Source organism: Mixophyes fleayi, chromosome 6 (genome assembly GCF_038048845.1).
Source record: "Mixophyes fleayi isolate aMixFle1 chromosome 6, aMixFle1.hap1, whole genome shotgun sequence".
Lineage (NCBI taxonomy): Eukaryota > Metazoa > Chordata > Amphibia > Anura > Limnodynastidae > Mixophyes > Mixophyes fleayi.
Window position 1 is genome coordinate 117662581 of NC_134407.1, and position 27945 is coordinate 117690525.

Below are 27945 nucleotides of genomic sequence, written 5' to 3' on the forward strand. Positions count from 1 at the left end.
ATGAGAGTGCTGTTTGGAGATTTCTAAATTTCATGTACCCATTTTGTTTTCCAAATAAGGCCTCCAACATTCCAGGATCCAGACAAGCAGCAACCGAGCTAAAGACACAGCAGCCACAGGTGGTGAAAGTGACAAGAACAGGAGAGTCTGTCAACTGTCCGGAATCTGGTGACTGTCTCGCTTAGTCATGTTTGGTCCAACAACAAGGACAGTTGGGAGGTATGTTCCACTTCACACTGTACTGCTAGTGAAGGCAGAGCTACGTGCACCTAACAGTAGTGCACAGTTTTGCCTGTGTATTCATCTAAAATGACAACCCCCCTGTCTTAAGTGCCCCAGGCCCCCCTGAGCTTTAAACCAGCTCTGGTGATACTTTAGTGGTTCCTGTATTGATCCCATTGCCTGCCTTCTACCTTGCACTGGTCCTATTCTCAGATCACTTTGTTGAACATATGACCAGCCCCCATTACACGGACAATATTATTAATCCTGCTCCTTTGCACTTACTGTATCACCAGCAAACCCCTGGAATAGCTCTCCCCTTCACTTATGCCATTGTCTTCCAACCCTCCCTGCACTGTTATTTTAAACCGTCCGCAATCACAGGGCACATTAGGGCTCAAACACAATTGTTGCAAAATAAGTGTTTTGTTGCATTATGGCAAGAATTTCGCACCTGGAAAGCCATTTATTATAAGGATAATTTGAAATGCATGTTTTGGAACACACAGACACACACACACACAGACACACAGTACACACAGTACACACACACACACACACACACACACACACACACACACACACAAACACACACACACAAACACTTAGAGAAAGAGATTGGACTGGTAGTTTGCATCTCAGGACATCAGGGAAAGATGCAACAGTGAGGTCCTCATATGCTGCTCTGGCAGACTGATCAAATGCTTTTGTGCCAACAAGTTTCATAATAGTTAAACTTATTAACTAAAGTCAGATATGTTTCTATGAAGGGAATATTGGAAGGATGTGTTAGTAAGCAACTAAACAAGTTGGAGACAGAGGTATAAATCAGTCGCATATCATGCAAAACTATTCATGTATTTTAATAGCACATGACTGGCAGCTTTTTCCCTGCATTCCTTTAGGGATGACTCCCTGTGTATTAAGTCATCACATCTAGGTTTTCTTAAATGTTACTACAGCCAAATATCAGTACTTCTAAACTCCGCCTACTTTTGTGTTAGCCCCCACCTACATTTGATTTGGCCCCGCCCACACGAGGCCACTTCAACTATTTTTTCCAGGGCCAATTTAAGTTCCCAATTCGCCCCTGCTTTTGACCATACTAAATTACACTTAAGCTTTACAGAATTATTTATCCAATAACCACTGTATCTCAGCAGAACTTTACAGTATATATTAATTATAAATAACCAATACTCACAACATATGTATATATTAAAATTAAAGTATTTTACTGTTAACACAGAAAGCTTGTATTCACAGTTCACATATATCATGTGTTTTTCAACATAACATTAAGTATATCAATATAAAATGAACCCTAGGTTCACCACCTTTATTCCTTACACTATCATTGCTTTACATATGTATCCTTAATACGAATTAGTATTTATAATATTGATTTAACTATCACAGATATCAGACAATAGCTACACAGTTATATGTATATAAATAGTTATATCAACATTACAAACACAGATAGCTTTATAGATATATATATATATATATATATATATATATATATACATTTATCAATGATACTTATCAAATCCTTGTATCCTGGATCCAATTTTTTATTTGCAATGTAGGGAACGTTCCTGTAGTATGGAATCCTTTCCTGTAGCTTAGTGTAGGTTTTCTGTAGTGTAGTATAATATATATTTTCTGTAGTGTAGTGTGGTATAATATATATTTCTGTAGAGCATTGTATCCCTAGTGTAGTGTAGTGTAGGACAGTGCTAATTGTCCAGGGGTTGGCAGAGAGAGGCAGAGGGGGAGTCCCGGGTCTGGCTTTTATAGTCCAGACACAGAAACTCCCAGCCTCCCCAGCAGCAACGTGTGTGTGTGTGTGGTGATTCACCACACACGTGGATGTTGTGTGTGTCCAGGGGTGATGATGTCGGTTCTTCCCACTGTGTACGTGCCGACTTGAGTTGGCACACACAGTGGGGCTCTGTTATGTAACTGCAGTGTGGCCATACACGCGCCGACATCGTTCCATGCACCGTAGGTACTGCACATGTGCGAGTTTCGCATATGCAGTTGTACTATGTACGTGTATAATAAACTTCCTTCCTCCTTTCCTTTAACTGCCCACTCCTTTCCCTGAGTGGCTACCTGCAGTAGTCAGGTGTAACAAAATAGGACGGACTTCGTGTCTCCCCCCCTTTCTTCATGCTACTTGCATTAGGCCGGCTTGCGACCATCCTCCCTTATTCCTCTTTAGTGCCATTGCTGCGCCTCCTATTTCTTTAAAGCTCAGATGTGTGCAGGTCCGCAGGTGCTCTACAAGAACACAGCATAATGCCTTTGCATATCGTTAGCTCACCATAAATGTGTTTGCATGGGAAAATTTAAGAACTCAATACTTAATACGGTAGGGAAATGTGTACTGTAATAAATATTTGACTACACCTTTGTGTGCTTTATTTACCTTCATTTTCTACCGGTAGTAGCTTATATTTTTCCATTTCTCATACTATGCTAACTCCCTTATGTTTTGCATGTTATTGTGGAACGTACAGTTAGAAAAATATCTCAAAGAATACTAACGGACACACAGTAAATATAAGCACATAAACACTAAGCCCTAATTGTCAATATAAGTGAAAATCAGCAATTTAGAATCCACTGCGCATGCGTGTTGACACCATTTAAATGCAATCCCCTTCAGTGTAAGTACCTGGTGCATACACTGCATGGGAAATAGCACACCCATTATGAGACAGCTAAATCCCCTTCACTGAAGGTACCTGTTGGCCCCCTGCTGGCCAGGTCATGAATTGTAAGGGCATTTTGCCATCTCACTGTGAAGTGAATCCCTTTCATCATCATCATCATCATCATTTATTTATATAGCGCCAACATATTCCGTTAGTACTTTACAATTGGGGACAAACATAGTAAACTAATAAACAAACTGGGTAAAACAGACAAAGAGGTGAGAAGGCCCTGCTCGCAAGCTTAGCTTCAGCGTAGGTACCTGTTACATTCACTGCATGGGAAATAGGATTTAGCCAGCTCTTAGCCACACTTGTACTGTCTTATATTACTGACAAGGCCGAACTGCACGCTGCTCGGCGGACATTTTCAATGTGATGTGCGGCTATTTAATCACATGGGACGGCACCTGTCACGTGGTGCGCGTCCCATGTGATTACTGGCAGCACATCACATTAAAAATGTCCCCCGAACAGCGATATGACAACGGTAAGTGTGTCTCTCTCGGGGGGGCTGGCTGGTCTGGCTGGTTATGTGTCACAGGGGGACTGGGGTGGGCTGGCTGGTTATGTGTCACAGAGGGGGGGCTGTGTGTCACTGGGGGCTGGCTGGCTGTGTCTCACTGGGGGACTGGGGTGGGCTGGCTGGTTTTGTGTCACAGGGGGGGGCTGTGTGTCACTGGGGGCTGGCTGGCTGTGTGTCACTGGGGGACTGGGGTGGGCTGGCTGGTTAGGTGTCACAGGGGGGGCTGTGTGTCACTGGGGGGTGGCTGTGTGTCACAGAGGGACTGGCTGTGTGTCACTGGGGGGGTGCTGGCTGTGTGTCACTGAGGGGGGCTGGCTGTGTGTCACAGGGGGGGCTGGCTGTGTGTCACTGGGGGGGGGGTGCTGGCTGTGTGTCACAGGGGGCTGGCTGTGTGTCACTGGGGGGGGTGCTGGCTGTGTGTCACTGAAGGGAAGGGGTGCTGGCTGTGTGTCACTGGGGGGGGTGCTGGCTGTGTGTCACTGGGGGCCTGTGTGTCTGGCTGGCAATTGTGTGGAGTCTGGACATATATATATATATATATATATATATATATATATATATTTATTTATTTATAAAACAAAATAAGTGGGAGGGGGCGCCACATAGTATAATACTGTATTCAACAATACAGAAAGGTGTACCACAAGCCACAATTTAAATCACCAAGTGGATATAGGCATTCAGATATTAAGGATGAATCAGTAAGAAAAAAGGAGGAGGAAATGTTCTGGACCACCAACACCATACCAATATGCGTACCAGATAGAAAAACTTTAAAGCTTATCTGTAGGTATAGTTGGTCTCTTGGTAAATCAGAATAACTTTAGTTTCCCTTCAGAGTGGTGGAGTGTTTTGCTCAACACTTACAGGGTCACAGACAGGCGCTTCGTATATCCTCAGTGATAACCACGTTTATAAAGAGGAGAAAGCTCACATAGTGTAGTACTGTATGGTTACATATTTATTACAAAGTATAATACAGATGTACACTTACATAAAAAACTAAAATATATGCTTATCTGGGTATCTTTTAGCTGGAAAAGGACAGCAAGATCCAATAAGGAACACACTACCACGCTGCCGGTTATAGAGTCACGGGGCTCTTTGAAAGACAGTCCTCAGCAAGATTCAGTAGGGAACACACTGCCACGCTGCTAGGTATAAAGTCAGCGGGCTCTTTGAAAAACGGTCCTCAACGCGTTTCGTCTCATTAAACGGAGACTTCATCAGGAGGGATTGTACTGTGTGACTCTCCAAGTCACGAGTATAAGTAGTGGATGCCGCGCCATCTTGCGCATGCGCACAAGTGGCGTCTCCCGGCACTGAACATAAAGACGTCTATCAGACGTCGGGTGTCAGATGGTCTTCTCTCAACTAACTTTATTCAGAACATATTTTAAGGACAGAACAAAATAAGCCTCAGATGTTAGGCAACAATTCAGCTGTCAAAAAGTGTTCGTGTATATACGCTGAATTCAATTAGTATATTCAGCAAAATCGCTCTAGTGGAAATAATTATAATATATATACACCAAACTATTAATAAGCAAAACTAAGCAGAGATATACGCAATATTACATTTCTACATATATATAAAGTGCAATTGGCATATTAAATAGAACCTGTTGGTAAATATGTCATATATATCACAACATAACAAACCCAAAAACCTAATATAAAACATTTAAGATATATAAAAATAGTTACATATAAAATTATAAAACCTACATATATAAAATACAGAAATATAGGACCCAACAATAAAAATTAATTAACTTTTTACTTAGCACAAAAAGTATACCGTAAACAGCCTATTGACATATAAATGTCTTATAAAGAATCAGTATCAAAAGGTGGAAAGACATATATATACCTAACTGTATATTTATATTAGTGTGTGTGTGTGTGGGGGGGCCATATATATATTAGTGTGTGTGTGTGTGTGTGTGTGTGTGTGTGTGTGGCCATATATATATTAGTGTGTGTGTGGGGGGGGGCATATATATATTAGTGTGTGTGTGTGGCCATGTATATATTGTGTATGTGTGTGTGTGCAGTATTTTAATATAATATGTGAGGGAAGGGAGGATCTTAATATAGTGTGGGAGGTAGACTATTTAATGGTGGAGTGTAGGTGGGGGCTAATTATTTAAGGTGAGGTGAAGGAACCTTTAATTTCATGCTGGGGTGGTTTAGGGCTATCAATTGAATATGGTGCTGATTTTGGGGAGGAGGTCTATTTATTAAATGTAAATATGAATTATTTTTTGCTGGGGATGGTTGTGGAAAATGGCTATATTTATTAAAATATAATGCTATTTAATTTATTGCTGGGACTGTTTACAGGGAGGGAAATATGTTTTGAGTAAATGGGGATATTGTTAATATAATGTTGGGGCTGGTTGGAGGGAAATAGGTCTACTTATTAAATGTGAATATTATTATTGTGGGGACTGGAGGGAAGCCTAATTATAAAACGTGAGTGCTATTGTTTTAACACCGGGGCTGATTGGAGTTTTCTAAATTTCATGTATCCCATTTTTTTTCAGAATGGGGCATTCAGTATTCCAGGATTAAGATTAAGAAAGAACTGAGCTAAAGAAACCAGCTACAAGTGGTGAAAGTGACCAAGACAGGTAGGAGAGAGCAGGACAGTCTGCCAACTGTCCTGAATCTGGTGGGGCAGTCTTGAATTTGGGTGACTGTCTCACTTAGTCAGGATTTGGTCTGACTACAAGGACAGTTGGGAGGTATGTCCTGCTTCACAACGTACTGCTTGTGAAGGCAGAGCTGTGTGCTTCAAACAGCAGTGCACACAGTATTGCCTGTGTATTTGTCTAAAATGATTACCATGTTACATAATAGGGGCCCTGCTGTCTTAAATACCCCGGGCCCCGTGAGCCTTAATCCAGCTCTGGTTAGGGGAAGGGAACTGATAGCTGCTCTCAGTTCCCGGACAGGACACACCCTGCAGAGCAAGCTGAGGAGCTCTAAGTATCACAAGATTTGGTAATCTCGTGAGACAAAAAGTTTCCCTGCTCACTCTACAGGAAGTTCCCACCCTGATGGATGTCAGCAGCACCAGAAGCATAGATAAGTACAGTGGGCTGGGAATGGTGTGATGTGGCTGGGAGGGCGTGATAAATGTAATGTTTTATTATAATGTATGTATCGATGCCCCATGTTGGGCACACCCACAACACAATGTGGTAACACCCTTTTCGGCGCCGCCGCGCAGCAGCGGCACACAGTTTCTTTCGTTCTGGGACTGAGGCGGGCCTGTGTACTTTAAATGCCAGGGCTGATTTTTAGTCCCAGTCCGGCCCTGATTACGGAGGTTGTTTTTGTTGATGGTAGTATAAGTACTAAATCACATGAAAATGGATACTATAATATGTGCATTTTGTCTTGAATTAGTTTCCAAGTCAACCGAAAAAATAATATTTATTTAGCCATTTATTTTTTAATGATAAAAATTTACATATTGGATTCATATTGATGTGTAGAGAGCTAAAAACAAGATAATCTTAGAGTGAGAAATAGAAAAACTGAAGATACAGGGTCATAAATTGGAAGTAGCAGCAAGAAATGCAAACTGAAAGGTCGACTCAAAGTAAAGGATAATGTGTAGATATTAGCCCATGAGAAAAGTTATTTACAATTATTATCCTATGCTAGAACCTTAATGCACATCAGCATGCATTAGGCATATTTGAAGAGCCCCTTCTCTATTCACAGAACTTGTTAACACTAGCAGACAATTATAGTTGCCAGCTCATTTGTTTGGTGTTACTTTGTATTCTCTATGTCTGGTGCATGTGGATTTGCTTACAGGAGTTGACTATAATACTTGTATGCTTTGTAGTGGATGCTTTAAGTTATGTTTTAATCATACCGGATTGTCCAGGAGGCTCCCTAATTCTGCATAGATCTCCCACTCTCCCGGGAGAGCAGTTGGTTTTCCCGCATCCTGCCACTTCCTAGTGAAGTGGGCAGGATGGGGTCTATGACGTGACTCATGACAAACCGCGTAATGTAGGCTTTGCCACCTGGGTCATATCGACGCGGCTGCGTAAATGCATCATTGGGGGTGGTACCAAAATGACACCATTCCCCGCCCCCCCTCCGTCCTCACACTTAACCATCCCTCCAGGATATGTACAGATTATAGTGTTAATTAACATTTTAAGTTAAAAAGTACTTGGATATACCCATGCTGTATATTTTGCTCAAGGAATACTTATGTGGCATAATTAACCACAATGGGTCTTGCGACTCCCCATTGTCTCCTGTCCATGTACTAGGATACCTTATTCCTATCTTTAATCCTACTGGAACCATGCTCAAGGTCACTGGGAGTCGGTATAGCTATTATCATAACAAGAGCGCAGAATGGTGAACAATGGCAGATAAGAGGAGGAATAATTCTGAGTATGCCCTATCACAGTAAAATATTATATATAAAAATCATTGGTCTGTTTGTCTGTCCAGTTATGCATTCGGACACCTCTGCACAGATTAGGATGAAACCAATGCAAGATTGTCTAATTGGTTCTTGGCCAGGTTTTAAGGAGGTTAGGGTCCCAGTAGAACCTCCCATTGATGTACGCTGGGCAGAACTTTGGCCTGACGAGTCTGTTCTGGGCAGCCACCTAATGGGTGTTTTGGAAGACCTGCTAAGCTGCTTATTATTTTTAAAAGGTTGACAGTTACATCCAACTCATTGATAACTTAATAACTTGAAGATTTAAACCCAGGCAACGGCAGGTACTTCAGCTAGTAATTAATAAAACAGGATATTTATTCTTAAGATTATTTGCAGAATTATCTTTCTTTCAATGCCACAGCTTTTGTCTCTCAGGACTTATTGTGGTGGGCACCACGTGCAATAAAACTTGAGTGCACCACATTTGTGCACAGCAAATTTAGAATCAGACACACACTTAACTTAAAATTACCGGCCCTGAAAAAATATGTAGTTAGTGGCACAGTGGAATTATGATGGAATTGCAAATCACATTACAAGTTTCTTCTTGCTGATATAGCTGATATAGGTGCAAAATTAAGTTTATTATGCGGGGACCCTTCTTATAATCAGATGTCGTGTAATAGACATGGTGCTAGATGCATTTTTCCCCCCAAATTTGGAAATTTTTTAATCATAACTGTGAATATGTAATGGTTGTCAGGCTAAAAGAAATGTAGACATTCAATAAAACAATCCTAATATGTGGCACATGGTTCTCATAATATATTGGCAAATTATGTCATTTATATTTTTATAAAAGATAATTAAGAGAATAGAGAGAAGTATATTATTTGTTTTACAATGCTTGGTTCAGCAGGTATACTTCATACATTTATCTAATAGTTTTAAATGCTTTTAGGACACAAGAGAAAAGCGTGAAGGTTTCTTCTACACGGGTCACATATAGACATGTAACAAATATCTAACATACACGGGGAGGGGGAGGTTTGGGTCGAAACTTATCTTCCAGGTCTAGTGGCTTGTAAACAAAAGAAAATGTGCTACATAAAAAGCAGTGTGTCTGTCCAAGTGGTCCTACGTGTGTAAGTTACTGTACATTGTGAATTACTGTGCACCATTTTCACTGAGAGGCTTATGCCATGGTATCAGTACTAGATTATTGAAATAATTAGATCACACACAGTGCAGGACAATGGGGTATATTTACTAAACTGCAGGTTTGAAAAAGTGGAGATGTTCCCTATAGTAACCTATCAGATTCTAGCTGTCATCTTGTAGAATGTACTAAATAAATGATAACTAGAATCTGGTTGGTTGCTATAAGCAACATCTCCACTTTTTCAAAGCCGCAGTTTAATATATCCCCTTGAGTGTGCTGGTCCGGCCAGCTGCCTGGATCAACCACCCCCTCCTGGGTCCTACATCATTGCCGCGGGGAGGGGGAGCTTGGTTGGCATAGCAATTACAGGTAAAGTACAGACTTGATATACTAAAAATTTAGATATTTTTGAGAAAGTATAGCAGGCAAAACAGCAATAAAGATGTAGTAATTTTAATGGTGAAAGAAATAGCTAGTTTATAACAACCCTTACCTCTCAAAATATACAAAAAAGCTGCTTTCAGTAGGTTTTGATTATATCACATTATGTATTTCTTACAAAATATTCAAATATACAGTATATTACAAAGTGCAGCTGTCTGTAGTATGTAACAGCGCACACAAACGTCTGATAACGTCCATTTTCAATATCAGGTAATATATTCCACTTGCTGGTCCTCATCATAACAAGCAACAACATAACTATCACTCTTTGCTTTAAATTCATCAGGTATTATCAGGTGGGGTAATAACATGAAGTTCAAAAGTAGAAATAAAAACTAATAAACTGTCTATATTAGGTTTCTTGCTTTCTCCTTCGTTAATATTGCTTGAACAGATTAAAAAAGAAAACCCATAACAGTCTGCTCCAGAACGTGTCCTTTTACCCTCTGGAGTGCAGCTCTGGGAGAAGTAAGTCACAAGCACTATTTGAACTGTTCGTTAAACAGGTGAGCTTTCAGCAGGATCCTGCAGTTAGAGACGATACTTGACAGACAGAGATTCTGTTGAAGATTTCCAGGGGCAGCATTCAAGAAAGGTTGTAGTCCTGAGAGCGGAGGTAACCTAGGAGAAATAAAAAAAAGCGTCAGCGTGAGCAGAGGGTTGGTATCTACAGAGATTGTGATAATAGATATAACAAGTGGAAATGGATAGGACAGCACTAAATACTTTTGTAGTGAAAAGATAATTATAATGGAAGACAAGATGATTTCAGTAGAACAGTAGCTAATGATGGAGACTAGAGAGGTTATTCCTGCAGCGGCTATTTGAATGGATTGTAGGGGACCAAGATATCATTACAGCAAGATGGAGGTTGCAGCAGTCTGGACAGTATGTAACAAAAATTGCTTTGTAGTACAAGAAAAAATGTTTTATTTCTGAATGACTAATCAGTGAAAGAAAACACAAAAGAAATAATAGGATTTTTATATATCCAATACATCCTTTTATTTTAGTCCACCGGGAGACACTGGGAAACGTTGGGGTATAGTGTAGGGACACTTTAAGACATCCTAGAAGTTCACCCGCTATACCACTCTCCCAATAGGCCTTCAATTTAAGTTTAACCCTGAAGAGGAGTAGACAGGCTCAAACATCAGCGATGGTGGATGGGAAGTACACCATCATGCAAATGGCGCATTTGACGACTGGGCGCCTAGCAGACGAGAGAAACAAAAGGATAGAAACCTGGGCACCTTAGCTTTTGGTACATTAACAGGGTGGAAAGCACTTTTTCCTCCTGTCGCCTAACTAATAATATTGTCTAGCTACAGTCCAAACAGGACACCCACAGAAAAAGGAAGTGACTCAGCTTCCAAGGAATAAAGCCAGAGAGTCCAACAAGCCAAATTCACAGAGGCAGACATCCATGCCCCAATCAATCCATTGTCCAGGACCACCTCTCCCAGATACTCCGTAGCTCTCTGAATCTGCTCCACCAACAGGAACAATTCAGATCACGGATTGAGAAATGTGATTTTGCTAAGAAATGTGATCTTGTTGCCTTATAGCCATTTTGTCCTGTTATAGCTTAAATACAGATTAGATGCACCTGTTTTGTAGGAGTAATTCATTATTTGCAAGGCTATGCTTATAACCTTGGACATAGCAAACAGGAGATAAGCTGCCCACCCCCCCTGGGGAGTTTTCCTGTTGATAATGAGAGAATATACTAACATCTGTGTAAAGGGAACATGAGTGGTTAAAACCTTTTGGGGCGTAGTTTTCTGTAATATGTGATTTTTGCTATATAGATAGGGACTTGTAACTAATAAAGCAGTTTTATTGTACACTCAAACCATGCAGTGTATTTAATTCTCTCCAGCTGATGAGCTCATAACTGATAGACTGACACTTACAGGTGAACAATCTGATATAGATTCGACTCCAGCTAAGAAGCCCTCAATAAGCTACTCGGACCAGCATTACACAACCTTGGTCACCCAAGCAGAGGCCAAAGTGGGCCTTAAGTAGGCTGCTACTGTCCCAAAAAGGACTTAAGGTTGGCCTCAACCTTATGGTTCACACCATCCTTAAGCATGGCTGCATTAGGACTAGGGATGGTAGTTGTTCTGGACAACTGCGCTACAGGTGCACCCACCTTAGGAGGTGTTTTGCATTTACCAATATCCTCAGAGGGAAGAAGTTAACAGAACTGTAACCTACGGGAAACCTGAAACTTTTGGTCCAGCAAGTTTCAAACTTGACGCAACAAATCATCCAGCGGAAGAAAAAGAACAAAAACCTGCGCTTTCCGACCTCCGCTTAAACAGAGAAGGCTTTGCTGTCTCAAGGACTGCTATCTCTGGGATGTCCAACACCTGGCGCACAGCATGTTTCACCTCTTTCACCCCCTGACAGTAAGTGGTGACTTCCTGCCCAAAGCAGGAGTCCTACATGTGACTGAATCACTTATAAGTAACTTATGGTATAAATTTATGTCAAGGAAATAGCGCAATGCGCTTATTTATATAATTGCAAATGCACTTATTTTTGATATTGTGTATATTTTGGTAAACAAAATATCTTTATTTCTGAGACCAGAGGAGAGAATTTGTTTTTGTTTTAACAGGAAATGCATTATTTCTGAGGTATATGACTGATGCAATGGGCATTTCTCGAGAAAGTCTTTTCTGTGTTTTAATGTGGGGAGATGACTTGTTAGGGGTTTTGTAGCTTTTTTTGGTAAATTCTCAAGTGGAGGAAATGTGTATTCTGCAACTGTCTGAAAAAAGGACCCATGTTAATCTCAAGTTAAATAGACCTTTTGATGTGTGAGGGTCTGTTAGGTTTTCTCCGTGTCCAAAATAAGATGCAGGAAATCACAGCAAGTTTTGGGATATCACAGATAGGTGGAAAAATTGTTAGCTGTGCATTGCATGTAAATCCATGTTTGGGTAAACAAACTGCACACCTGTTACAAAAAATAACGCAGACCTCAGGGGACTGACTTACCCTGGGTGGCTGTGTCCAAAACTGTATAAAAAGCACTGATTTGTATTGAAAATTGTTCTTATTGTTTCATCCTACCTGCTCCCTGGTACCTTCAAGCAGTGTGAGCAGATAAACATCATTTGCTTCAAAGACCTGCTTTGATACTTCTCTCCCTGTGACCTACACATTAGACCCAAAATCGAATCCGTTCCCGGCTGTTTCTGAGGTTTGGACCCAGCTTTTTGGTACCACCGCTCTGCCCGCTACCCAGCAACTCTGGCCAGTGTGATAGGCCAGGGGGGATCCATTCACAGCAACCCTGAGTAACACGGTACACTCGCAGCGCCAGTTACCCAGAAGAAACCCGGTACTGGATGCCGGTAAGGAGTCCAGTGATGGCAGCATTTGTAAGTCCCTCCTACTGCGGTTAGAGGGCGCATTTGGAATAAGGAAAGGGAACAGTGGCAAAGTAAGCCCAGCTGGTTCCCAGCAACAACAGACATGGTGGCAAAGGCGGTCCATCCTGTCACACTCCATATCTAGCACTTTGTCCTCCCTATGGGAAGAACAGTCAGAGTCTGGCTCATTCTCAGGTTGGGGTGTCAACCCCAATCTTCCATATTAAGTACTCGTGGTGATAAGGTATTAAAGTAGAATATTAACTTTGTTTCTTCTCTGTTGATGTTTTTGATTGGGTCCCCTCCTCGCCAGTTGCTGCGTACATTTTTGATACCCAAAAACCTTAGTCCTATGGGGGTCACAGTTATGCCATTTTTAATGTTCCGGAGCACATCCGGAACATTAAAAATGGCTTCGACAAACACCATCTATCAAACCATTTTAAAATTATGTATAACTGTGACCCCACAGGACTAAGGTTTTTAGGTATCAAAAATGTTCAGTTATTTCATGTATTTGAGTCATGTTACAGAGGTTGACTGTTTAACAACCTATTTCATCAATTGCACAGATTGAAAGGTTTGTACTTAGTTTTTTATTTATTGTCCTTGGTTATTATTTATTTTATTTTAGGCTGTTTATGTTCAACAGAACAGGAATAAATATTTATTCTTTTATCCAATGGGTTCTCCTCATATATTTACCATTATATTTCAGTAGTTTTAATACTATAATCACACATGCCCCCTCATATCAGAGCAGCTTCAATCACACATGCCTCCCTATACCAGAACAGCTTCAATCACACATGCACCCCCTATGCCAGATCAGCTTCAATCACACATGCCCCCTCCCTATGCCAGAGCAGCTTCAATCACACATGCCCCTCTATGCCCTGCAGCTTCAATAACACATGCACCCCTATGCCAGAGCAAATTTAATCACACATTCCCCCCTATGCCAGAGCAGCTTCACTCACACTTACCCCACAATACCAGAGCAGCTTCACTCACACATACCCCGCAATACCAGAGCAGCTTTACTCACACATGCCTCCCAATGCCAGAGCAGCTTCACTCACACATGCCTCCCTATGCCAGAGCAGCTTCACTCACACATGCTTCCCTATGCCAGAGCAGCTTCACTCACACATGCCTCCCTATGCCAGAGCAGCTTCACTCACACATACCCCCCAATACCAGAGCAGCTTCACTCACACATGCCTCCCTACGCCAGAGCAGCTTCACTCACACATGCCTCCCTACGCCAGAGCAGCTTCACTCACACATGCCTCCCTATGCCAGAGCAGCTTCACTCACACATGCCTCCCTATGCCAGAGCAGCTTCATTCACACATGCCTCCCTATGCTAGAGCAGCTTCAATCACACATGCCTCCCTATGCCAGAGCAGCTTCAATCACACATGCCTCCCTATGCCAGAGCAGCTTCAATCACACATACCCCGCAATACCAGAGCAGCTTTACTCACACATGCCTCCCAATGCCAGAGCAGCTTCACTCACACATGCTTCCCTATGCCAGAGCAGCTTCACTCACACATGCCTCCCTATGCCAGAGCAGCTTCACTCACACATTACCCCCAATACCAGAGCAGCTTCACTCACACATGCCTCTCTATGCCAGAGCAGCTTCAATCACACATGCCTCCCTATACCAGAACAGCTTCAATCACACATGCACCCCCTATGCCAGATCAGCTTCAATCACACATGCCCCCTCCCTATGCCAGAGCAGCTTCAATCACACATGCCCCTCTATGCCCTGCAGCTTCAATAACACATGCACCCCTATGCCAGAGCAAATTTAATCACACATTCCCCCCTATGCCAGAGCAGCTTCACTCACACTTACCCCACAATACCAGAGCAGCTTCACTCACACATACCCCGCAATACCAGAGCAGCTTTACTCACACATGCCTCCCAATGCCAGAGCAGCTTCACTCACACATGCCTCCCTATGCCAGAGCAGCTTCACTCACACATACCCCCCAATACCAGAGCAGCTTCACTCACACATGCCTCTCTATGCCAGAGCAGCTTCACTCACACATGCCTCCCTATGCCAGAGCAGCTTCATTCACACATGCCTCCCTATGCCAGAGCAGCTTCAATCACACATGCCTCCCTATGCCAGAGCAGCTTCAATCACACATGCTTCCCTATGCCAGAGCAGCTTCAATCACACATGCCTCCCTATGCCAGAGCAGCTTCAATCACACATGCCTCCCTATGCCAGAGCAGCTTCATTCACACATGCCTCCCTATGCTAGAGCAGCTTCAATCACACATGCCTCCCTATGCCAGAGCAGCTTCAATCACACATGCCTCCCTATGCCAGAGCAGCTTCAATCACACATGCCTCCCTATGCCAGAGCAGCTTCAATCACACATGCCTCCCTATGCCAGATCAGCTTCAATCACACATGCCTCCCTATACCAGAGCAGCTTCACTCACACATGCCTCCCTACGCCAGAGCAGCTTCACTCACACATGCCTCCCTATGCCAGAGCAGCTTCACTCACACATGCCTCCCTATGCTAGAGCAGCTTCAATCACACATGCCTCCCTATGCCAGAGCAGCTTCAATCACACATGCCTCCCTATGCCAGAGCAGCTTCAATCACACATGCCTCCCTATGCCAGATCAGCTTCAATCACACATGCCTCCCTATACCAGAACAGCTTCAATCACACATGCACCCCCTATGCCAGATCAGCTTCAATCACACATGCCCCCTCCCTATGCCAGAGCAGCTTCAATCACACATGCCCCTCTATGCCCTGCAGCTTCAATAACACATGCACCCCTATGCCAGAGCAAATTTAATCACACATTCCCCCCTATGCCAGAGCAGCTTCACTCACACTTACCCCACAATACCAGAGCAGCTTCACTCACACATACCCCGCAATACCAGAGCAGCTTTACTCACACATGCCTCCCAATGCCAGAGCAGCTTCACTCACACATGCCTCCCTATGCCAGAGCAGCTTCACTCACACATGCTTCCCTATGCCAGAGCAGCTTCACTCACACATGCCTCCCTATGCCAGAGCAGCTTCACTCACACATACCCCCCAATACCAGAGCAGCTTCACTCACACATGCCTCCCTACGCCAGAGCAGCTTCACTCACACATGCCTCCCTACGCCAGAGCAGCTTCACTCACACATGCCTCCCTATGCCAGAGCAGCTTCACTCACACATGCCTCCCTATGCCAGAGCAGCTTCATTCACACATGCCTCCCTATGCTAGAGCAGCTTCAATCACACATGCCTCCCTATGCCAGAGCAGCTTCAATCACACATGCCTCCCTATGCCAGAGCAGCTTCAATCACACATACCCCGCAATACCAGAGCAGCTTTACTCACACATGCCTCCCAATGCCAGAGCAGCTTCACTCACACATGCTTCCCTATGCCAGAGCAGCTTCACTCACACATGCCTCCCTATGCCAGAGCAGCTTCACTCACACATTACCCCCAATACCAGAGCAGCTTCACTCACACATGCCTCTCTATGCCAGAGCAGCTTCAATCACACATGCCTCCCTATACCAGAACAGCTTCAATCACACATGCACCCCCTATGCCAGATCAGCTTCAATCACACATGCCCCCTCCCTATGCCAGAGCAGCTTCAATCACACATACCCCTCTATGCCCTGCAGCTTCAATAACACATGCACCCCTATGCCAGAGCAAATTTAATCACACATTCCCCCCTATGCCAGAGCAGCTTCACTCACACTTACCCCAAAATACCAGAGCAGCTTCACTCACACATACCCCGCAATACCAGAGCAGCTTTACTCACACATGCCTCCCAATGCCAGAGCAGCTTCACTCACACATGCCTCCCTATGCCAGAGCAGCTTCACTCACACATACCCCCCAATACCAGAGCAGCTTCACTCACACATGCCTCTCTATGCCAGAGCAGCTTCACTCACACATGCCTCCCTATGCCAGAGCAGCTTCATTCACACATGCCTCCCTATGCCAGAGCAGCTTCAATCACACATGCCTCCCTATGCCAGAGCAGCTTCAATCACACATGCTTCCCTATGCCAGAGCAGCTTCAATCACACATGCCTCCCTATGCCAGAGCAGCTTCAATCACACATGCCTCCCTATGCCAGAGCAGCTTCATTCACACATGCCTCCCTATGCTAGAGCAGCTTCAATCACACATGCCTCCCTAAGCCAGAGCAGCTTCAATCACACATGCCTCCCTATGCCAGAGCAGCTTCAATCACACATGCCTCCCTATGCCAGAGCAGCTTCAATCACACATGCCTCCCTATGCCAGATCAGCTTCAATCACACATGCCTCCCTATACCAGAGCAGCTTCACTCACACATGCCTCCCTACGCCAGAGCAGCTTCACTCACACATGCCTCCCTATGCCAGAGCAGATTCACTCACACATGCCTCCCTATGCCAGAGCAGCTTCATTCACACATGCCTCCCTATGCTAGAGCAGCTTCAATCACACATGCCTCCCTATGCCAGAGCAGCTTCAATCACACATGCCTCCCTATGCCAGAGCAGCTTCAATCACACATGCCTCCCTATGCCAGATCAGCTTCAATCACACATGCCTCCCTATACCAGAACAGCTTCAATCACACATGCACCCCCTATGCCAGATCAGCTTCAATCACACATGCCCCCTCCCTATGCCAGAGCAGCTTCAATCACACATGCCCCTCTATGCCCTGCAGCTTCAATAACACATGCACCCCTATGCCAGAGCAAATTTAATCACACATTCCCCCCTATGCCAGAGCAGCTTCACTCACACTTACCCCACAATACCAGAGCAGCTTCACTCACACATACCCCGCAATACCAGAGCAGCTTTACTCACACATGCCTCCCAATGCCAGAGCAGCCTCACTCACACATGCTTCCCTATGCCAGAGCAGCTTCACTCACACATGCCTCCCTATGCCAGAGCAGCTTCACTCACACATGCTTCCCTATGCCAGAGCAGCTTCACTCACACATGCCTCCCTATGCCAGAGCAGCTTCACTCACACATACCCCCCAATACCAGAGCAGCTTCACTCACACATGCCTCCCTACGCCAGAGCAGCTTCACTCACACATGCCTCCCTACGCCAGAGCAGCTTCACTCACACATGCCTCCCTACGCCAGAGCAGCTTCACTCACACATGCCTCCCTATGCCAGAGCAGCTTCACTCACACATGCCTCCCTATGCCAGAGCAGCTTCATTCACACATGCCTCCCTATGCTAGAGCAGCTTCAATCACACATGCCTCCCTATGCCAGAGCAGCTTCAATCACACATGCCTCCCTATGCCAGAGCAGCTTCAATCACACATGCCTCCCTATGCCAGAGCAGCTTCAATCACACATGCCTCCCTATGCCAGATCAGCTTCAATCACACATGCCTCCCTATACCAGAGCAGCTTCACTCACACATGCCTCCCTATACCAGAGCAGCTTCACTCACACATGCCTCCCTACGCCAGAGCAGCTTCACTCACACATGCCTCCCTATGCCAGAGCAGCTTCACTCACACATGCCTCCCTATGCCAGAGCAGCTTCACTCACACATGCCTCCCTATGCCAGAGCAGCTTCATTCACACATGCCTCCCTATGCTAGAGCAGCTTCAATCACACATGCCTCCCTATGCCAGAGCAGCTTCAATCACACATGCCTCCCTATGCCAGATCAGCTTCAATCACACATGCCTCCCTATACCAGAACAGCTTCAATCACACATGCACCCCCTATGCCAGATCAGCTTCAATCACACATGCCCCCTCCCTATGCCAGAGCAGCTTCAATCACACATGCCCCTCTATGCCCTGCAGCTTCAATAACACATGCACCCCTATGCCAGAGCAAATTTAATCACACATTCCCCCCTATGCCAGAGCAGCTTCACTCACACTTACCCCACAATACCAGAGCAGCTTCACTCACACTTACCCCACAATACCAGAGCAGCTTTACTCACACATGCCTCCCAATGCCAGAGCAGCTTCACTCACACATGCTTCCCTATGCCAGAGCAGCTTCACTCACACATGCCTCCCTATGCCAGAGCAGCTTTACTCACACATTACCCCCAATACCAGAGCAGCTTCACTCACACATGCCTCTCTATGCCAGAGCAGCTTCACTCACACATGCCTCCCTATGCCAGAGCAGCTTCATTCACACATGCCTCCCTATGCCAGAGCAGCTTCAATCACACATGCCTCCCTATGCCAGAGCAGCTTCAATCACACATGCCTCCCTATGCCAGATCAGCTTCAATCACACATGCCTCCCTATGCCAGAGCAGCTTCAATCACACATGCCTCCCTATGCCAGAGCAGCTTCAATCACACATGCCTCCCTATGCCAGATCAGCTTCAATCACACATGCCTCCCTATACCAGAACAGCTTCAATCACACATGCACCCCCTATGCCAGATCAGCTTCAATCACACATGCCCCCTCCCTATGCCAGAGCAGCTTCAATCACACATGCCCCTCTATGCCCTGCAGCTTCAATAACACATGCACCCCTATGCCAGAGCAAATTTAATCACACATTCCCCCCTATGCCAGAGCAGCTTCACTCACACATACCCCGCAATACCAGAGCAGCTTTACTCACACATGCCTCCCAATGCCAGAGCAGCTTCACTCACACATGCCTCCCTATGCCAGAGCAGCTTCACTCACACATACCCCCCAATACCAGAGCAGCTTCACTCACACATGCCTCCCTACGCCAGAGCAGCTTCACTCACACATGCCTCCCTACGCCAGAGCAGCTTCACTCACACATGCCTCCCTACGCCAGAGCAGCTTCACTCACACATGCCTCCCTATGCCAGAGCAGCTTCACTCACACATGCCTCCCTATGCCAGAGCAGCTTCATTCACACATGCCTCCCTATGCTAGAGCAGCTTCAATCACACATGCCTCCCTATGCCAGAGCAGCTTCAATCACACATGCCTCCCTATGCCAGAGCAGCTTCAATCACACATGCCTCCCTATGCCAGAGCAGCTTCAATCACACATGCCTCCCTATGCCAGATCAGCTTCAATCACACATGCCTCCCTATACCAGAGCAGCTTCACTCACACATGCCTCCCTACGCCAGAGCAGCTTCACTCACACATGCCTCCCTATGCCAGAGCAGCTTCACTCACACATGCCTCCCTATGCCAGAGCAGCTTCACTCACACATGCCTCCCTATGCCAGAGCAGCTTCATTCACACATGCCTCCCTATGCTAGAGCAGTTTCAATCACACATGCCTCCCTATGCCAGAGCAGCTTCAATCACACATGCCTCCCTATGCCAGATCAGCTTCAATCACACATGCCTCTCTATGCCAGAGCAGCTTCAATCACACATGCCTCCCTATACCAGAACAGCTTCAATCACACATGCACCCCCTATGCCAGATCAGCTTCAATCACACATGCCCCCTCCCTATGCCAGAGCAGCTTCAATCACACATGCCCCTCTATGCCCTGCAGCTTCAATAACACATGCACCCCTATGCCAGAGCAAATTTAATCACACATTCCCCCCTATGCCAGAGCAGCTTCACTCACACTTACCCCACAATACCAGAGCAGCTTCACTCACACATACCCCGCAATACCAGAGCAGCTTTACTCACACATGTCTCCCAATGCCAGAGCAGCTTCACTCACACATGCTTCCCTATGCCAGAGCAGCTTCACTCACACATGCCTCCCTATGCCAGAGCAGCTTCACTCACACATTACCCCCAATACCAGAGCAGCTTCACTCACACATGCCTCTCTATGCCAGAGCAGCTTCACTCACACATGCCTCCCTATGCCAGAGCAGCTTCATTCACACATGCCTCCCTATGCCAGAGCAGCTTCAATCACACATGCCTCCCTATGCCAGAGCAGCTTCAATCACACATGCCTCCCTATGCCAGATCAGCTTCAATCACACATGCCTCCCTATGCCAGAGCAGCTTCAATCAAACATGCCTCCCTATGCCAGAGCAGCTTCAATCACACATGCCTCCCTATGCCAGATCAGCTTCAATCACACATGCCTCCCTATACCAGAACAGCTTCAATCACACATGCACCCCCTATGCCAGATCAGCTTCAATCACACATGCCCCCTCCCTATGCCAGAGCAGCTTCAATCACACATGCCCCTCTATGCCCTGCAGCTTCAATAACACATGCACCCCTATGCCAGAGCAAATTTAATCACACATTCCCCCCTATGCCAGAGCAGCTTCACTCACACTTACCCCACAATACCAGAGCAGCTTCACTGACACATACCCCGCAATACCAGAGCAGCTTTACTCACACATGCCTCCCAATGCCAGAGCAGCTTCACTCACACATGCCTCCCTATGCCAGAGCAGCTTCACTCACACATACCCCCCAATACCAGAGCAGCTTCACTCACACATGCCTCCCTATACCAGAACAGCTTCAATCACACATGCACCCCCTATGCCAGATCAGCTTCAATCACACATGCCCCCTCCCTATGCCAGAGCAGCTTCAATCACACATGCCCCTCTATGCCCTGCAGCTTCAATAACACATGCACCCCTATGCCAGAGCAAATTTAATCACACATTCCCCCCTATGCCAGAGCAGCTTCACTCACACATACCCCGCAATACCAGAGCAGCTTTACTCACACATGCCTCCCAATGCCAGAGCAGCTTCACTCACACATGCCTCCCTATGCCAGAGCAGCTTCACTCACACATACCCCCCAATACCAGAGCAGCTTCACTCACACATGCCTCCCTACGCCAGAGCAGCTTCACTCACACATGCCTCCCTACGCCAGAGCAGCTTCACTCACACATGCCTCCCTACGCCAGAGCAGCTTCACTCACACATGCCTCCCTATGCCAGAGCAGCTTCACTCACACATGCCTCCCTATGCCAGAGCAGCTTCATTCACACATGCCTCCCTATGCTAGAGCAGCTTCAATCACACATGCCTCCCTATGCCAGAGCAGCTTCAATCACACATGCCTCCCTATGCCAGAGCAGCTTCAATCACACATGCCTCCCTATGCCAGAGCAGCTTCAATCACACATGCCTCCCTATGCCAGATCAGCTTCAATCACACATGCCTCCCTATACCAGAGCAGCTTCACTCACACATGCCTCCCTACGCCAGAGCAGCTTCACTCACACATGCCTCCCTATGCCAGAGCAGCTTCACTCACACATGCCTCCCTATGCCAGAGCAGCTTCACTCACACATGCCTCCCTATGCCAGAGCAGCTTCATTCACACATGCCTCCCTATGCTAGAGCAGTTTCAATCACACATGCCTCCCTATGCCAGAGCAGCTTCAATCACACATGCCTCCCTATGCCAGATCAGCTTCAATCACACATGCCTCTCTATGCCAGAGCAGCTTCAATCACACATGCCTCCCTATACCAGAACAGCTTCAATCACACATGCACCCCCTATGCCAGATCAGCTTCAATCACACATGCCCCCTCCCTATGCCAGAGCAGCTTCAATCACACATGCCCCTCTATGCCCTGCAGCTTCAATAACACATGCACCCCTATGCCAGAGCAAATTTAATCACACATTCCCCCCTATGCCAGAGCAGCTTCACTCACACTTACCCCACAATACCAGAGCAGCTTCACTCACACATACCCCGCAATACCAGAGCAGCTTTACTCACACATGTCTCCCAATGCCAGAGCAGCTTCACTCACACATGCTTCCCTATGCCAGAGCAGCTTCACTCACACATGCCTCCCTATGCCAGAGCAGCTTCACTCACACATTACCCCCAATACCAGAGCAGCTTCACTCACACATGCCTCTCTATGCCAGAGCAGCTTCACTCACACATGCCTCCCTATGCCAGAGCAGCTTCATTCACACATGCCTCCCTATGCCAGAGCAGCTTCAATCACACATGCCTCCCTATGCCAGAGCAGCTTCAATCACACATGCCTCCCTATGCCAGATCAGCTTCAATCACACATGCCTCCCTATGCCAGAGCAGCTTCAATCAAACATGCCTCCCTATGCCAGAGCAGCTTCAATCACACATGCCTCCCTATGCCAGATCAGCTTCAATCACACATGCCTCCCTATACCAGAACAGCTTCAATCACACATGCACCCCCTATGCCAGATCAGCTTCAATCACACATGCCCCCTCCCTATGCCAGAGCAGCTTCAATCACACATGCCCCTCTATGCCCTGCAGCTTCAATAACACATGCACCCCTATGCCAGAGCAAATTTAATCACACATTCCCCCCTATGCCAGAGCAGCTTCACTCACACTTACCCCACAATACCAGAGCAGCTTCACTGACACATACCCCGCAATACCAGAGCAGCTTTACTCACACATGCCTCCCAATGCCAGAGCAGCTTCACTCACACATGCCTCCCTATGCCAGAGCAGCTTCACTCACACATACCCCCCAATACCAGAGCAGCTTCACTCACACATGCCTCTCTATGCCAGAGCAGCTTCACTCACACATGCCTCCCTATGCCAGAGCAGCTTCATTCACACATGCCTCCCTATGCCAGAGCAGCTTCAATCACACATGCCTCCCTATGCCAGAGCAGCTTCAATCACACATGCTTCCCTATGCCAGAGCAGCTTCAATCACACATGCCTCCCTATGCCAGATCAGCTTCAATCACACATGCCTCCCTATACCAGAACAGCTTCAATCACACATGCACCCCCTATGCCCGATCAGCTTCAATCACACATGCCTCCCTATACCAGAACAGCTTCAATCACACATGCACCCCCCATGTCAGAGCAGCTTCAATTTACACAAGCCCCCCCATGCCAGAGCAAATTCAATCACACAGCCCCCCCCCCCAATGCCAGAGCAAATTCAATCACACATGCCCCCCATATACCCTGCAGCTTCAATCACACATGCCCCCTATACCCTGCAGCTTCAATCACACATGCCCCCCCCCCTATGCCAGATCAGCTTTAATCATCCATGCCCCCTCCCTATGCCGGAGCAGCTTCAATCACACATGCCTCCCTATGCCAGAGCAGGTTCAATCACACATGCCTCCCTATGCCAGAGCAGCTTCAATCACACATGCCCCTCTATGCCCTGCAGCTTTAATCACACATGCCTCCCTATGCCCTGCAGCTTCAATCACACATGTCCATCTATGCCCTGCAGCTTCAATCACACATGCCCCTCTATGCCCTGCAGCTTCAATCACACATGCCCCCCATATACTCTGCAGCTTCAATCACACATGCCCCCTATACCCTGCAGCTTCAATCACACATGCCCCCCCCCCCCCTATGCCAGATCAGCTTCAATCATAAATGCCCCTCCCTATGCCGAAGCAGCTTCAATCACACATGCCTCCCTATGCCAGAGCAGCTTCAATCACACATGCCCCTCTATGCCCTGCAGCTTTAATCACACATGCCTCCCTATGCCAGAGCAGCTTCACTCACACATGCCTCCCTATGCCAGAGCAGCTTCATTCACACATGCCTCCCTATGCCAGAGCAGCTTCATTCACACATGCCTCCCTATGCCAGAGCAGCTTCATTCACACATGCCTCCCTATGCCAGAGCAGCTTCAATCACACATGTCTCCCTATGCCAGAGCAGCTTCAATCACACATGCCTCCCTATGCCAGAGCAGCTTCAATCACACATGCCTCCCTATGCCAGATCAGCTTCAATCACACATGCCTCCCTATACCAGAACAGCTTCAATCACACAAGCCCCCCCATGCCAGAGCAAATTCAATCACACAGCCCCCCCCCCATGCCAGAGCAAATTCAATCACACATGCCCCCCATATACCCTGCAGCTTCAATCACACATGCCTCCTATACCCTGCAGCTTCAATCACACATGCCCCCCCCCCCCCATGCCAGATCAGCTTCAATCATCCATGCCCCCTCCCTATGCCGGAGCAGCTTCAATCACACATGCCTCCCTATGCCAGAGCAGCTTCAATCACACATGCCCCTCTATGCCCTGCAGCTTTAATCACACATGCCTCCCTATGCCCTGCAGCTTCAATCACACATGCCCCTCTATGCCCTACAGCTTCAATCACACATGCCCCTCTATGCCCTGCGGCTTCAATCACACATGCCCCTCTATGCCCTGCGGCTTCAATCACACATGCCCCTCTATGCCCTGCAGCTTCAATAACACATGCACCCCTATGCCAGAGCAAATTTAATCACACATTCCCCCCTATGCCAGAGCAGCTTCACTCACACATACCCCGCAATACCAGAGCAGCTTCACTCACACATGCCTCCCTATGCCAGAGCAGCTTCATTCACACATGCCTCCCTATGCCAGATCAGCTTCACTCACACATGCCTCCCTATGCCAGAGCAGCTTCACTCACACATGCCTCCCTATGCAAGAGCAGCTTCATTCACACATGCCTCCCTAAACCAGAACAGCTTCAATCACACATGCACCCCCTATGCCCGATCAGCTTCAATCACACATGCCTCCCTATACCAGAACAGCTTCAATCACACATGCACCCCCCATGTCAGAGCAGCTTCAATTTACACAAGCCCCCCCATGCCAGAGCAAATTCAATCACACAGCCCCCCCCCCCAATGCCAGAGCAAATTCAATCACACATGCCCCCCATATACCCTGCAGCTTCAATCACACATGCCCCCTATACCCTGCAGCTTCAATCACACATGCCCCCCCCCCTATGCCAGATCAGCTTTAATCATCCATGCCCCCTCCCTATGCCGGAGCAGCTTCAATCACACATGCCTCCCTATGCCAGAGCAGGTTCAATCACACATGCCTCCCTATGCCAGAGCAGCTTCAATCACACATGCCCCTCTATGCCCTGCAGCTTTAATCACACATGCCTCCCTATGCCCTGCAGCTTCAATCACACATGTCCATCTATGCCCTGCAGCTTCAATCACACATGCCCCTCTATGCCCTGCAGCTTCAATCACACATGCCCCCCATATACTCTGCAGCTTCAATCACACATGCCCCCTATACCCTGCAGCTTCAATCACACATGCCCCCCCCCCCCTATGCCAGATCAGCTTCAATCATAAATGCCCCTCCCTATGCCGAAGCAGCTTCAATCACACATGCCTCCCTATGCCAGAGCAGCTTCAATCACACATGCCCCTCTATGCCCTGCAGCTTTAATCACACATGCCTCCCTATGCCAGAGCAGCTTCACTCACACATGCCTCCCTATGCCAGAGCAGCTTCATTCACACATGCCTCCCTATGCCAGAGCAGCTTCATTCACACATGCCTCCCTATGCCAGAGCAGCTTCATTCACACATGCCTCCCTATGCCAGAGCAGCTTCAATCACACATGCCTCCCTATGCCAGAGCAGCTTCAATCACACATGCCTCCCTATGCCAGAGCAGCTTCAATCACACATGCCTCCCTATGCCAGATCAGCTTCAATCACACATGCCTCCCTATACCAGAACAGCTTCAATCACACAAGCCCCCCCATGCCAGAGCAAATTCAATCACACAGCCCCCCCCCCCATGCCAGAGCAAATTCAATCACACATGCCCCCCATATACCCTGCAGCTTCAATCACACATGCCTCCTATACCCTGCAGCTTCAATCACACATGCCCCCCCCCCCCATGCCAGATCAGCTTCAATCATCCATGCCCCCTTCCTATGCCGGAGCAGCTTCAATCACACATGCCTCCCTATGCCAGAGCAGCTTCAATCACACATGCCCCTCTATGCCCTGCAGCTTTAATCACACATGCCTCCCTATGCCCTGCAGCTTCAATCACACATGCCCCTCTATGCCCTACAGCTTCAATCACACATGCCCCTCTATGCCCTGCGGCTTCAATCACACATGCCCCTCTATGCCCTGCGGCTTCAATCACACATGCCCCTCTATGCCCTGCAGCTTCAATAACACATGCACCCCTATGCCAGAGCAAATTTAATCACACATTCCCCCCTATGCCAGAGCAGCTTCACTCACACATACCCCCTAATACCAGAGCAGCTTCACTCACACATACCCCGCAATACCAGAGCAGCTTCACTCACACATGCCTCCCTATGCCAGAGCAGCTTCATTCACACATGCCTCCCTATGCCAGAGCAGCTTCAATCACACATGCCTCCCTATGCCAGAGCAGCTTCAATCACACATGCCTCCCTATGCCAGATCAGCTTCAATCACACATGCCTCCCTATACCAGAACAGCTTCAATCACACAAGCCCCCCCATGCCAGAGCAAATTCAATCACACAGCCCCCCCCCCATGCCAGAGCAAATTCAATCACACATGCCCCCCATATACCCTGCAGCTTCAATCACACATGCCTCCTATACCCTGCAGCTTCAATCACACATGCCCCCCCCCCCCCCATGCCAGATCAGCTTCAATCATCCATGCCCCCTCCCTATGCCGGAGCAGCTTCAATCACACATGCCTCCCTATGCCAGAGCAGCTTCAATCACACATGCCCCTCTATGCCCTGCAGCTTTAATCACACATGCCTCCCTATGCCCTGCAGCTTCAATCACACATGCCCCTCTATGCCCTACAGCTTCAATCACACATGCCCCTCTATGCCCTGCGGCTTCAATCACACATGCCCCTCTATGCCCTGCGGCTTCAATCACACATGCCCCTCTATGCCCTGCAGCTTCAATAACACATGCACCCCTATGCCAGAGCAAATTTAATCACACATTCCCCCCTATGCCAGAGCAGCTTCACTCACACATACCCCCTAATACCAGAGCAGCTTCACTCACACATACCCCGCAATACCAGAGCAGCTTCACTCACACATGCCTCCCTATGCCAGAGCAGCTTCATTCACACATGCCTCCCTATGCCAGAGCAGCTTCAATCCCACATGCCTCCCTATGCCAGAGCAGCTTCACTCACACATGCCTCCCTATGCCAGATCAGCTTCACTCACACATGCCTCCCTATGCCAGAGCAGCTTCA

At 47.0% G+C, this 27945-nt stretch overlaps 1 long non-coding RNA gene across 1 annotated transcript in view; it reads right to left on the reverse strand.

The window, feature by feature from the left end:
- Nucleotides 1-9496: 9496 nt before the first annotated feature.
- LOC142161503 (uncharacterized) overlaps nucleotides 9497-27945 on the reverse strand; it is a 21377-nt gene continuing 2928 nt past the window's right edge. Inside the window, exon 2 of the long non-coding RNA XR_012693418.1 lies at nucleotides 9497-10124. This is a non-coding gene — a long non-coding RNA (uncharacterized LOC142161503). The remainder of the gene's footprint in view (nucleotides 10125-27945) is intronic.